The sequence below is a fragment of the Nannobrachium achirus genome (genome assembly GCF_963921795.1).
Source record: "Nannobrachium achirus genome assembly, chromosome: 11".
Lineage (NCBI taxonomy): Eukaryota > Metazoa > Chordata > Actinopteri > Myctophiformes > Myctophidae > Nannobrachium > Nannobrachium achirus.
This window is the reverse complement of record NC_137820.1, coordinates 38,623,433-38,637,466: the sequence shown is the minus strand read 5'-3', so window position 1 is coordinate 38,637,466 and position 14,034 is coordinate 38,623,433.

The following is a 14,034-nucleotide window of genomic DNA, read 5'->3' as shown; positions in this document are numbered from 1 at the left end:
TTGAAGTGAATCCTTGTACCCAGTGATTTAGTGATTTAACACCATGTTTGTCTGCATGGGCCGACTCTGTTCAACACACTGGAGTATACACTGCGTGACAGACTGGTCAAAACAGACACACTGTACAAGGCCGTAAATCCCTGCCACAGCTGGAGGTGAGAAATAACCGTAGCGCTCTCTGACTGTAACGACACGGTGATGAATGGCCGACTTTACAGCGTCGACATACGTACATGAACGCAAGGCGTCATTTACAATTCAGTTTGATTGTAGGCTACTCCGCCACTGCTGCTGCTCTCTCCAGAAGAGATTCTTAATAACCACTTAAACCCTATATTCTTTAGTAAAACGGACTTGTACTTGTTTGCTTGTCCGTCTACTCCAGTGGTTCTCAACCGTTTCAGGCGGTGACCCCCCCAAAAAGAATAATATTTGAACTGGGGATTTTTTGTTGAATGTATGTACGGTTTAAGTGGTTAGCATTTAAGACAATCCCATTCCCGCCATGATTAAACCATGGAGCATGTGCAATTTATAACCTTGTGTTTAATTTATGGAAAGACACAAAGACTATATCATTTGGAAGACATTTCTATCATAAACAATAGAGTTCCAGAGCCTGGTACTTTCTTAAATGGAAACATAGTTAATAGTCACAATGATTTAAGCAGGCACACGTTTACAGAACCGCAGCAGGCTAAAACCCATTCCTTTACCCAGGTTGTCATCGCCAATATAAATCTTCCCCTTTTCTTTGGTAGCCTTAGGGGTGTTATATCCCTCTGACTTTCCCTTTCCTCCTTTCACTGATAGTTTTAGCATTAGCTGATGCTCAACAAATGGTTTATTGAACGGGGGCCTTCAACTTTTTTTCCAGGCCAAAGACCCCTTAGCTGAGAGAGAGATGAAGCAGGGACCCCCCACTATACATTATATCGTATAAAATAGTTTTACAGATTAAACATTTTCATAGATTTCATAGATAGCTTTGTAGACTTGTTTGAAGCAACAACATCAGTGTTGTGTAGGTTCATGTGTTTCTTTGGTTAGTTTTTTGTTCACACACTATCTTTTCTCTTAAAATGTTAGATTCATGTTAATTTGTGTTTTAAGACATTTAACCACTTAAACCCTAACTACTTTTCTAAACTTGACATTTGTCTCTTTTCCCTCTGCACCAAGCCTCTTCTCCAAAAATAGCTGATCTACAAGTTCACAACGCATGTGACGCTTGGTGAGCTCCATTCCCCTTGAAATGCGTTGGCAGAATCCGCCCCTTTTTTATAAATAATTTTTATTCCACGATTTTGTAACCCATTTTTCACCCGGTGTCAATTAATGTAATCCTGGGCGCTACACTTCCTCTGCCAACCTGGGGAGACAACGGACTGACCTCATTCCTTCTATGCATGAGAAGTACAAGTTGCTTCTTTTCACCTAACAGGAGGACGCGCTACGTCGCCGGTTGGACGTAGCGTGTGGAAGGAACACATTATTCCAACCAGTTACTTTCCCCTCCATCAGGCCCCCCCGCTGGCCAGGGGGAGGCATTATAGAGACCATGATTACTGCATGTTTTTGTGAGGTTACCTACCCTAGGAGACACGGGGAGAACATGCAAACTCCACACAGAAAGGCCCTTTTGCCAATGCCACCTAGGGTATGGGCACTAATGACGCGGAGGAGAGAACACGCCCCCAGCGGGAATTGAACCCAGGACCTTCTAGCTTTGAGGTGAAAGCTCTACCGACTGTGCCACTGTGCCGCCCCTGGCAGAATCCACCCTTATAGGTAGAATAAAAATGTGGTGTGACTGTGCCCTTACCCTCTAGTCTGGTGACAGAATCCATTCTAGGACTGCTTTCCAATATTCACAAAGTCGGCTATGAATATATCCTTTGACTTTCTGGGACTATTACTATTGACTTTCCGCTATAGAAGCCAACGAATTTCCCCCCGTTTCGCAGCGGTCTTTGTATTTGTGTGTAAATATACATCATGAGAAAAATGTCCGGAGTTGAACCGGTTTGCTGTTCCTTGATATAAACCACATGTGGGATAAACCTTTTCTGTTGATCAATCTTTGTGATTTGTTTAATCGGATCACACGGAAAATGCAAAGGCAAATATTAAATCTGGCACTTTTCTCATAGCCGCTGCTATCCATTTTGCCTGAGCAAAGTCAAGAATAAGATAGCCTGGATCCTTGCCCCCAGGGGCGTCACAAGGGGGGAGAAAGGGCCCAAGGTGGAGGGGCCTGGAATGCTTTTATACTAGCTATTGAATAGCAGATCTACAAGCTCACAGCGCAGCACTGAGTGCCGCGCTGCAAGCTTGTAGATATGCTATTTTTTAAAAGTCGTGAAAATGTGTGCACATCTTTAAATATATGTACTTTTTAAGCGAACATTTGTAACTAAAATTTTGCTTCTGGGGGGTCCCTGGAACTAAATATTTTGAGATGGGGGTCCGTGGCCAAATACATGTCATGTTCGGGGGCCTTCACATGAAAAGGTTTGAGCACCACTGACACATAAAAAAATAGGTTTTTCAAAAAACCCTAGAAGGATTTGAAATATTCAAAGACTTGCACACATTTTCAAGTTTTTTCAAAAATAGCAGGTCTACAAGCTCGCAGCGCGGCTGTGAGCTTGTACATCTGCTATCTTTCAATAGTTGAAGCACAAAATGTGAGGGAATCCTTGTACCCAGGGCTCAGAGTTTGGTGCGACGCCCCTGCTTGCCCCGCGCTCCCAGCCAAGTGTGCTGCTTGGCAGCTGGCTTGTGAGGGGTTGGATGGTGCTTGGATCAGATACAAGCTAATCTCTGGAGGACTGGCGGGCCCTCCATCCCCACTTGTCCTGGCACCGAGGTCATGAACAGACAAGAGGCTAAAAAGACTTCAAAGCAACTGGGAGGAGAGCAACAATCACCTCCAAAATTACCGGTTTCCTTTTGGCTTATCCCGTTCTGGCTTTGGAATGTCTTATATGTACGGAGCTGTTTGCGCGGATTTGATCAGTTCGCGGACCACACCCGAAATATCCTCCCGACCCTGTCTGTCTTTCTATTATGTCTGTCTGACGGGCCTCGATGCTTTTACTGTTCTGATGATGACACCCCCTGGGACTGAACTGCTCATCTGAAAAAAAGGCGAGAGCGTGATCGCTTGGCGCCGCCTCTGATTCAGAGTCCAGTTCGGTCGACAACACGACAAGACGTGACTAAGCGTTGTTCTATCTGCCGAACGTGACTAAGACATTTCATTCTGATCTCTTCATCTTTCCTCGCACTTGAATCCACATCAAAGGGCTTTTTGGAAGGTATGCAGGGTGGTGGGGCGGAGGGGTTGGTGGGCGGGAACACGGCATCCTGTCCTCCTGCAGCGCTTAATCCAAGCCAGGAGGAAGTGGAGGAGAGAGAGAGCGTCAGAGCGAGGAGAAGTGATGGATGATGTGCATGTGTAGACGGAGTCTCTTCTAGGGATGGGACGATAAGCCATGTTATCGTTTATCGTGATAAAAAAACACTCACGATAATCGTATCGTGAAGATTTAATCCTATGTTTCTCAACCTTTTTTCTGTATGGGCACACTTTTCATGTCCCAAGAATCCATGGGCACACCAACATAATACGGGGGGTGTAAATATCGTCACTGTCGGGAAGAAACCTTGAATCTCCAAATTTGTATGTTTCTTTGCAAAGTAAAGCCCTGCTTCATCATACAAGGTTGTCGCAAAACAGTAGTGAAAACAGCAGATCTACAAGCACACAACGCTGTGCTTGTAGATCGTCTGTTTTCACTATAGTTTAAATCATTTTTAAAATGATAAATACAATACTGCCTTTCAAGCAGTTTTAAGGGGCACACTTGACCCTTCTCAGGGACACACCAAAGGTCCCCAGGCACAGTGGTTGACAAACACTGATTTAATCTATCGTGATATCGTCCTCCGTCATGCACTGGGATCAATTCACCTTTTATTTAAGCTGCATATCCGGTACCATTTAAACCCTTTATAATTGGTAAAAAAAAACTACTTATAATATACATACTTGATACAGTCTTTTTTTCACTGTATCAAATGTCTTTGATTATCGCGATAATAATCGTAAATCGCGGTTTCTTTTGTCACAATAATGGTGATATGAAATGTTCATATCGTCCCACCCCTAGTGATGGATGATGTGCATGTGTGGATGGAGTCTCTTCATTGTCTGCTGAGCTTCTACTGCTGCTGCCTGCCAACAGCTTTACAGCACTGCTTCCCAACATTTATTTTCCCCCCTCGGAGCCCCCCCCCCCCCCCCCCATTCTTACATGTGCACGCATTGTGCACACACGCACATGTGTTTTTCAGACAGGTCAACCACTTGATATACTTCTTGTACAGCAATCCAAGTATAATAAAAAAAAAACTAAAAAATACATGGAAGCTGATTTTGCAAACCGGATTTGAACCACATTCCTAATCCTAGGTGATTTGAATCTGGTTTGATGGACAAGCCCACACAACATGTTGTGTTGTGAACTTTAACCATTTCAACCCTATAGCATCCCTATTCTGAACATTATCCGAAAATAGCAGATCTACTGTGTGGCGTTATGTACTCGTAGATCGGTTATTGTCCGCAAAGAGGTTTGGTGTGGTCGGTCTGCATACTTTCTATGACGCTAGTCATACGATCACTCATATGGACATAGGAACCTACACACAAAGCCAGACGTAAGAGCGGTTAGCACCGCAAAAAATAAATAAAAAGAAGACCATGTACAGAGTGAAAGGTCACGTTTACTAGGTATTAATATTTTAAGTGGTTAAATGCATGAAATTACACATTAACATGAATCCAACATATCGTCGTTGTTGGGTGGAAACCTTGAATGTCCAAAACCGTTTCTTTTGTATTTATCATTAAAATTTTGACGCCGTGACATCATTTTGTAGGCAGAGGAGAATCTGCCCCCAGAGCATTTTCTGTCCCTCGCTATTTTCAACAGATCCGAGACAAAAAAAACGACTAAAGTATAATTCTAACACTTTCCCTTCAACAACAAAGAGAAGAAAAATGTGTAAATAGTAAAAATAGTAAAAAGATTCACGGAAACTGGGGGCAGAAATTCTCCTCTGCCTACAAAATGATGTCATACTTAACAGCCCCATAAGCACACAACGCCTCGCACCACGAGGCGTTGTGTGCTTGTAGATCGGCTGTTTTCACTACTTTTGTGCGACAACCTTGTATGATGAAGCAGGCTTTGCTTTGCGAAAAAAAGTACACATTTGAAACTTGGAGTTACGAGTTTTCTGCCCGACAGTGACGATATACTGATGACAGTGCTGTCAAACAAGTCTATGAAGCTATCGATGAAAAGGTTTAATCTGCAACACAATTTTATACAATATGTAGTGGGCGTCCCTGCTTCATCTCTCTCTCTCTCTCTCAGCTAAGGGGTCCTTGGCCTGAATAACGTTGAAGACCCCTGGCCCAAAATGATTTCCACCCGACAGTAGACGATATGATAAGCAGCCATGCAGGCGGCAGCCTCAGGTGCGGTGCCCCTGACTCCGGCAGTGGAGACATGCATGGCCTCCAGACACAAAGGGAGTGAGGATGGAAGAGGGGGACTTAAGGATGAAGGCCATTCTCTCAGGTCCCAGTAATCCTCTTGCTCGTGGGCAGTAATCAGGCTTGTGGCTTTCCTCACCTCACCCCGACATTCCCTGAATACCAGACCCTTGTAGGTGGAGGGTATAAGTCAGAAAACTGAGAAAGAGAAAGATAGCCTAGGACTAGCAGTAACGATAAAGAAAAATCGCACCTACTGTAAATGCGAAGTGCTCACTTCGCATGGTATCAAACACGACACAACGTGCATATCGTCACTGTCGGGCAGAAACCTCGTATCTCCAAGTTTCAAATTTGTAGATTTTTCCGCAAAGCAAAGCCCTGCTTCATCAAACAAGGCCGTCGCACAAAAGTAGTGAAAACAGCAGATCTAAAAGCACAACGCCTCGCACCGCGAGACGTTGTGTGCTTGTAGATCGTCTGTTTTCACTAATTTAAATCATTTTTAAAATCATAAATACAAAACAAACGGTTTTGGACATACAAGGTTTTCACCCGACAACGACAATATCTTCTTCTGTCTGTGCCGTTCTGTCCGTGACGTTAGTTATCTCCATAAATGGTACATTTTTATAGCGCCTTTATCCAAGGTGCTTTACATGGATTTTGCATTACATTCACCCATTCACACACACATTCATACACAGATGGCGGAGGAAACCATGTAAGGCACCAATCTGCTCACCGGGAGCAACTAGGGGTTCAGAGTCTTGCTCAAGGACTCTTCGACACTAACTCTGGGGGAACTCGGGATCGAACTGGGAACCCTCCGTGTTCTAATATTGAACATAATAAATAATGTAATGCAGTATGATAAGCAAATGAAAACATATTAGCTTTCCTCTATCAAATCAATGTGTGTGTGTGTGTGTGTGTGTGTGTGTGTGTGTGTGTGTGTGTGTGTGTGTGTGTGTGTGTGTGTGTGTGTGTGTGTGTGTGTGTGTGTGTGTGTGTGTGTGTGTGTGTGTGTGTGTGTGTGTGTGTGTGTGTGTGTGTGTGTGTGTGTGTGTGTGTGTGTGTGTGTGTGTGTGTGTGTGTGTGTGTGAGAGAGAGAGAGAGAGTGTGCATTAGTGCAGTGGTTCTCAACCTTTTCAGGCAACACCCCAGAGTGTCTCACTCTCTATATACGTATTTGACCAGGGTCTCCCAGGGCTCTTGCTCCGCTCCTTTCATCCCCCTACCAAATATCTTTGCCGTAGATAAAATAGACAAGTTCACAACGCACACATCACTCTGAGCATGTAGATCCGTTAACTTTTGCAGAATGTTCACCCCAGAATAGGGACTGCTGTAGGTTTAGTGTGATGTGGTTAAAAAAAAGAAGAAGAAAAAAAAAAAAAACACAGCTGTGTTTGTGGCGGCGATGAGGTTTAACGCAAATGATTCGTTGTCAAAGGAAATGTGCTGGAGAAGACGACATGTTGGTCACATTACTCCAATGAGGCAGATCAGACCTGAAGGGGGGAAGAACGATGATGACATGAATGTTCCAGTTGTTTGTGCTCGCAAAGCAGTAGGAAGTCAGCAGTGATGGTGATGTCACTGGAGGAGAAACCGGTCATCTGCTGTAATTGAATTCATGAGCCTGTTGTGTTACTGTTGACTCATCACGTCTTTTGTTTCTCATATAACGTTGCAGCGGTCCTACATCATCCACGCTCCGGGGCAAAATGGAGCTTCTGCGCAAAGCAGCAAAAAAAACTTTCACATCTGGTAAGATTCTCTACTTTTTTTTCTTTTTGACCGTCCAATCTTGTTGCCCCTCATCTTCTGTTATTACTGTACAAAAGCATTATATCAACCTGTTCTGTTGTATTGTTCCGCATGTTCTTTTGTGTTACGCGTATAGTATTGCTTCCAAGATGATTGGACTTCCCACACCCACACTTTCTGATATGAACAATAAGGCCATCACAACGCTTAGCCCTTTCATTAATAAACAACACTGATCATCCCCTGTATCGCTACTTTGACCTCATGCCATCTGGGCGAAGATACAGAACCTTGAAGTGGGAAAATGTGTACACTCTCAGAGAGAGATAAAGACCTTTAAGTGTCCATAGGTTGAGAGACAGTGTGACAAGACATTTACAGTAGAAGGCTAAGATGCTAGCACTGGGTCTACCACTGAAGAGAGTAGTGATTCAAGTGGTTCATTTATTATTGCGACCGTAGGTCGCATTTACTATCAAAACCTGCACAAAGTGTGAGTGAGTCCGTCAGTCATTCTGTCTGTCACACCTCACACGTCACACTTTTTCCCTGCTTATATCTCCGCAACCGTTGCCCCGATCCATGCCAAATTTTGCACACACGTTCCTTGGCTGCCAAACTACTACCTCCAAGGACCCCCGGAGCTCCAGGGCCCCAGATGTAAAAAATGACCAAATGCGCCCCAACGGGGCTGCTCACGGGGAATTCCCGGGGACCACCGACTCCTGGTGCTCCAGAACGGATGCAAAAGTGGTGGCGCCCCCAGTGGAGGACCCCCTACACTGCAGCTCACATAAAATGCCGTAACTCCGGCTAGGAGCGACCGGGACAGCCGGGGCCGGTACCTATTCGTCCGCCTTGCCGGCGCGGAGACCCCACCCCTCATTTCTCACATGGCCCTCTTCTAGCGCCACCATGAGGCCGATTCTTGCAAAACACATTTTTGGACACTGCTCCTACAATTTTCGCCCTAAAATCACGCAAATCGGTACACAGTATGTCTACACTCATCCCATCAACATGAATCTGTCCCATATAGCGCCACCTCCAGGCCGATTTTTAAAAACACATTTTTGGACACTGCTCCTACAGATTTTGCCCTAAAATCACGAAAATCACTACACAGTATGTCTACACTCATGTCATCAACATGGATCAGGAAGATTTTGGCAAAACACATTTTTGCCCTATTTGTGGAGATAAGTGACCTACGGTCGCTTATCTCCCGATTAGGGAGCCTTACTGGTAGTACTCGACTTAAATTATTTGCTTTTAGTTCACTACAATAAACAATACATGACTATGGTTTTGACACCAAGTCAATCAATCCACTCCTGTTCAAACTGTCTGACTTTTAAGGACGATACTTTAGTTTATTGGCTTAAACGAGACCAGGGTGGGAGCTGCCTGAAACTTCCCATGGCAGTGGTAAAAGCGTGAAGCTCCTTCAAAGGATAAACGCTTCCTTTATGTCCCTGCACTGGTGTCTCACTTTCCAACATGGGGGATTTTCTCTTCCTCATGTGTTTATTGTCCCTCCCCACACTTTTTCTTTTCTCTCTCTCTCTCTCTCTCTCTCTCTCTCTCTCGGCAGACTATAAAGTAAGAGAGTAGTAGCGTATCATTAGATCAGCAATGGTTCCAAGGTCTTTGCCTCCATGGCAGCATGTTCAGGCTTTTTCAGAGTCCTCGCTCTCTTATCAACGCTGCATTCCACAACAGGGCAGTGGAAGACACATTTCAACTCTCTCTTCTATCTCCTCTCTCTCTCTCTGTCTCTCCCCCCCCCCTTCTTCTCTCCCTCCCCTTCTGCGAGATTTACTAATGCAGTCATTATCTGTGATTTGTAGGTACAAACCACCAGAGAAATGATGATGCCATGATTGTTATCTCCTCCCTGCCTCTTCCCTCTCTCTGCAGCAGGTTGAAAAAAGAGACGTTTTAGAATGTAGTTGGTATTCACCGTTGCATTTCCCTCGCTATTACTGTCCTCGCTGTTGCCGCTAAGTGCTCGGGAGAGGTGTTTTATGTTCTGTATGTCCGTGAGTTTGTTTTAGATTACTGGGATGAGAGACTCTGCCTTCTCCGCTGCTTAATGTACGTTCAGTCGTATGAAGGTGTCCGCGACGCATTGTGAGATGGTAGGGAATGCCTACTGTTTGATTGAAGAATTTATTAGAAGATTGCAATAGAAAAAAGTACAGTTTCATGACAGTACAAATCACTGGTACAAGGTCAACTAAAAGGAGATCCTAGAAAGCCGAGGCTTATTTCCACAGGAACCACACTTTAAGTATCTCATATAACATTGAAAGACAGACGGATAGAACATAGTACTTTATCTAGGTTAATATCAGTTTCAAAAGCATAACATCAAATACAGAGGCTGAAAAAAGGAAAAAAAGGGGGAGCATGGGGGCTTAATCTATTTACAAGTCACGGGTAGCAGCTGTCTGAAGGTGACTTTTCATACCAATTTTGAAGGAGGCTAGGGATTTGCTCTCCTTTAGGGCTTGAGGAAGGGCGTTCCACATGTTGATGGTGTAGCAGGAGAACGAGTTAGAGCCTTGTTTAGTGTTAAATCTACGTTGATGATGATTAGTGGAGCTGCCTCTGGTGTTGTGATCGTGAACATCCTTGACCTTTAAGAAGTAGTTTGTCAGGTACATGGGAATCTTGGAGGTGTAGTGTATCTTGTACACCAGGCCCATTGCAAGATGCTGTACTCTGTCAGCTACTTTGAGCCATCCCATCCCTGTGGGGCAAGTATTTGGCGAAAATAGCAGATCTGGCAAGCTCCTAATGCAGAAGGTTCCCGGTTTGACCCCTACTGTATATTTTGACTCCTACTTCCTGTTCTATTAATAATCTTGTTAACACATTGGCCGCCATTTTAACATTGACTGTTTGGCTCCCCTGCCATTTTGTTTAATGAAAAAATTGATATATTTTTTTTATATTGACATTTTTCCTAAATTCTGTATTCTGTATTTTGTGTCGTACAGTACCTGAAATGAAACAGGACCACCTCTAGTCTCACCAAAAAATAAAAAAATAAAATAAAAAGCTTTTTTTTCTATAGTTGCAGCCATCTCAAAATAGCCATTTTTGACCAAAATCCAACTATAATTGAAAAAACCGGAGTTATTGACCTTTTTGTGAAAAATCTCTTTTCAAGCGAATAACTCACTTGATATTTGTCTTTATGGCTTCAGGCATTATCAGATAAGTGTACTAATGTAATTATGTAATAGGATTTTTTTTTTTTGAATTTTCTGTTTAGAAAAATGCAGAGAAAAATATTTTTATTGGCTATGTCTGACCATAAAACTCAGCAATTTCACATACTGTTTTGCAGTATTTGTGTGAGTATTTGTGTGAGCCCCCACTTGGGGGCGCGTTCTCTCTGTCTCTGTATGTCTGCTTTGGTCTCAGCTGTTTTTGGGTCTGTACAGGTGCACACACACAAATAGACATCAAAGGGGGCATGAGTCTTTTTTCTAACATGTGCTAGAATGTGAAAATAGCAGATCTACAAGCTCTACAAGCTCAACACATCGCTCTGTGACACATTGAGAGCTTGTAGAGCTTGTAGATCTGCTATTTTCACATTCTGGGACATGTTAGAAAAATGTCTCCCCCTGCCCCAAAAAAATCCTCTGCACTGCCCTGCAAGAGCAGGGCAGACGCATTTTGCTAACGAGGCGAGGCTGTTGACGTTGATCGATTGCTTGTTGGCTGTAGTTGATCGCTTGTTTTGGTGGAGCGTGGGCCAGGGACCCCCAGTCCCCCACCTGGTTCCCTAAGTGTTGGCTGGAGACCAGGGGACCCCCTTTGTGCGACCCCATCGACAGGGACCACTTGTCCCTGCAACTGGATCATATGAACTTTATGTAACAAATGATCGGCTTATTGATTGATTTTACAATGTTATGTAACTCTGCACTGCTCTGCGGAGGTCGGCGAAGCATTGGACCCGCGGACCCCTTATTGGTTGTTAGAAAGGCGACCAGGGACCCCCACCTTTGCAAAGGCGATCATGGCTTGTTTGTGGACTAAATACCATTATAAAACTAATATTATAGCCTGGATATATGGATTAAACCAGGGTGTGGATGCAAATCAACCATCATCATTATCAGGTACGTTTTAGAAGCATTTATATGGCGAATTGGCGATAATTGTGTGTTTTGTGTCTTGAGAGAGAGAGAGAGAGAGGCAGAGGCAGATCTCACTATAGCACTGTTTTTTATGGGACTGAACACCATCAGGGGGTCCAGGGACCACTGAAACAGAGATACAGTGGAGGGAAGCACACACACACACACACACACACACACACACACACACACACACACACACACACACACACACACACACACACACACACACACACAGCTGTTCTCACACTTTTTTTTCTTCTCTTTTTTTTCCGCAGCCAGCCTTTTGAGCTCAAATGCGTCTTTTGCCAATTAACTGTGGGTTATGGGGAATTTTATACATTTGTATTGCAATTTATACATTATTACAGTCTTTTTTTCAAACACACTTACTTTGATGTGTGATATGTGTGAGACAGAAGGCTCTAATTTTGTCACGGGCAGGGGAAAAGTGTAATTAAACATTACATTATATAAAAGCAAATTCTCGGGACTATCGGGCCTGGCGGGGAACGACATTTAAAATTTCTCGGGACTATCGGGGGAGGCGGGGAATGAGTTAATACAGTATTTCAATCAATCAATCAATCAAATCCCTGGCTGGCTGCATGTCGAGACGTGTCCTTGAGCAAGGCACTAGCTGCAACTGATGAGCAGGTTTGATGCTTTGAATGGTTTCCTCCGCCTTCGGTTCTGTACTGTAAGTGTGTGTGTGTAAATGCAGAATATTGTGAAAAGTGTTTTAGAGAAAGGCAATAAATAAAGGCAGTCCATTTCCTAGAGGATCTAGGAGAGAACCTTGAACAAAGTACAGTGTATTATGGTTGAAGTTGTTAATCAAAGAAAATTGTAGAATTGTTGAATCAGCATACCTTTATTTCCTGCTCTGAGTCAGCTCACATGAGCCATACCGTGCAATGAATATCGGATTCTGTTTTGCATGAATCTTTTGCAATTCATAGTAAAACTTAATGCATTGCATTAAAATGCCAAATCTCTTGCTAATGTGGCACGATAATGGAATATGGGTCAATAACCTTTGCGCGGGGGCCCAACAACACCAACCATGGTAACCATGGTAGAGCTCAGGATTCATGTGAGGAGAGTGGAGACCTTGCATGCTCTCAGTCTGCCATGTTTGTGAAAACATTCCCCCAAAGGCAGAGCAAAAATATACGGCCTGCGCTTCCAAAACCACCACAGACTGAACGAGAGCAGATTGGTGTTTTCTTTATAGTTTCTTTATTTATTTACTTTTGCAGAGAGACAAACATGGGGGGAAAGAGAGTTTATGTGTTGAGTAATTTGTTCCTTTTTTTTTAATCTCTCATTGAGTGTGTGTGTGTGTGTGTGTGTGTGTGTGTGTGTGTGTGTGTGTGTGCGTGTGCGTGTGCGTGTGCGTGTGTGTGTGTGTGTGTGTGTCTTGAGTCAATGCTATCTGACAGCTTATAGGCTATTAACCCAATTGCTGTTGCTCTCGACTCTCGTTTTGAATTGCTTTATTTATCCCTCTCTCCTATTGTGTTTGCCTGAATAGTGCTGGCAGCGCAACTCTCTGCCCACAACAGAACTCAACTTGAACCCTCCCACGAAACCACCAGTGTATGATCTACGAGCGTTGCGCCAGCGTTTGTTTATCGCACTGAAATGACTGTCGACGTTAATTATCTCACCTCGTTCCATATGTGAAGTTGGTCTACCATTGTTACAGTAATGCGACAGGCTTTTTTGCCTAGGCTGCGTTTATTTACAAACGTCATCACTGTCTGGGGAAGTTAGTTTAACCTTAACTTGTGATATAGGGATTCCAGAGAAGATGATTCACAGATTTTCTTTCTGTTCTGTTTTTTTTCCGCCCTAGGTCAGCTGTGTGTGTGCAATGCACTTTGGCTTTTGTTCAGACTGCAGAAGAATTGTTTCTCAAAAGCGGTGTTAATTTCGTCGTCTGAATCTATGGCGAAAAATGTTTGTCGATGACCTTTTGTCACTGACAAAGCAAAATATGAGACTAAATCTACTGCCAATTTCGTCAATGAATAAAAACTAGACTAAAATGTTAGGGAGGGACTAGTGGAGAAGAGATCCAGTAGAACTAAAAGACAAGTCATTTAATGCTTGCTTGTGTGCAGTTGTCACTCTCCGATAGGAATGTTACTCAAAAGACTATGAATACAACTTAAAACATTTGCTGTCAAAATCTACACTGCTCAAAGGTGATATTTAGGACTGACCGTCCACACTGTTGTTTGCAAGTGATCAGATCAGATTCCTGCGCCGGTTGCTGTGATAACGACGTAACAACCTTTTTTCACTGACGAAAAGAAAAAAAGAAAAAAAAAGAAATACACATTTTGACAATTTTGTCCCCAAACAAATTCAGAATTAACACTGCAGGCCTGTCTGTCTTTAAAGGGGTATATCACATTAAGGTATTTCAGGGGTCATTTTCACGTCTACCCAGCCTTTTGTGTGCATTGTGCAACCAAGACCAAGTTGCTTAAAACCCATTCATAACGGGTACACTATATT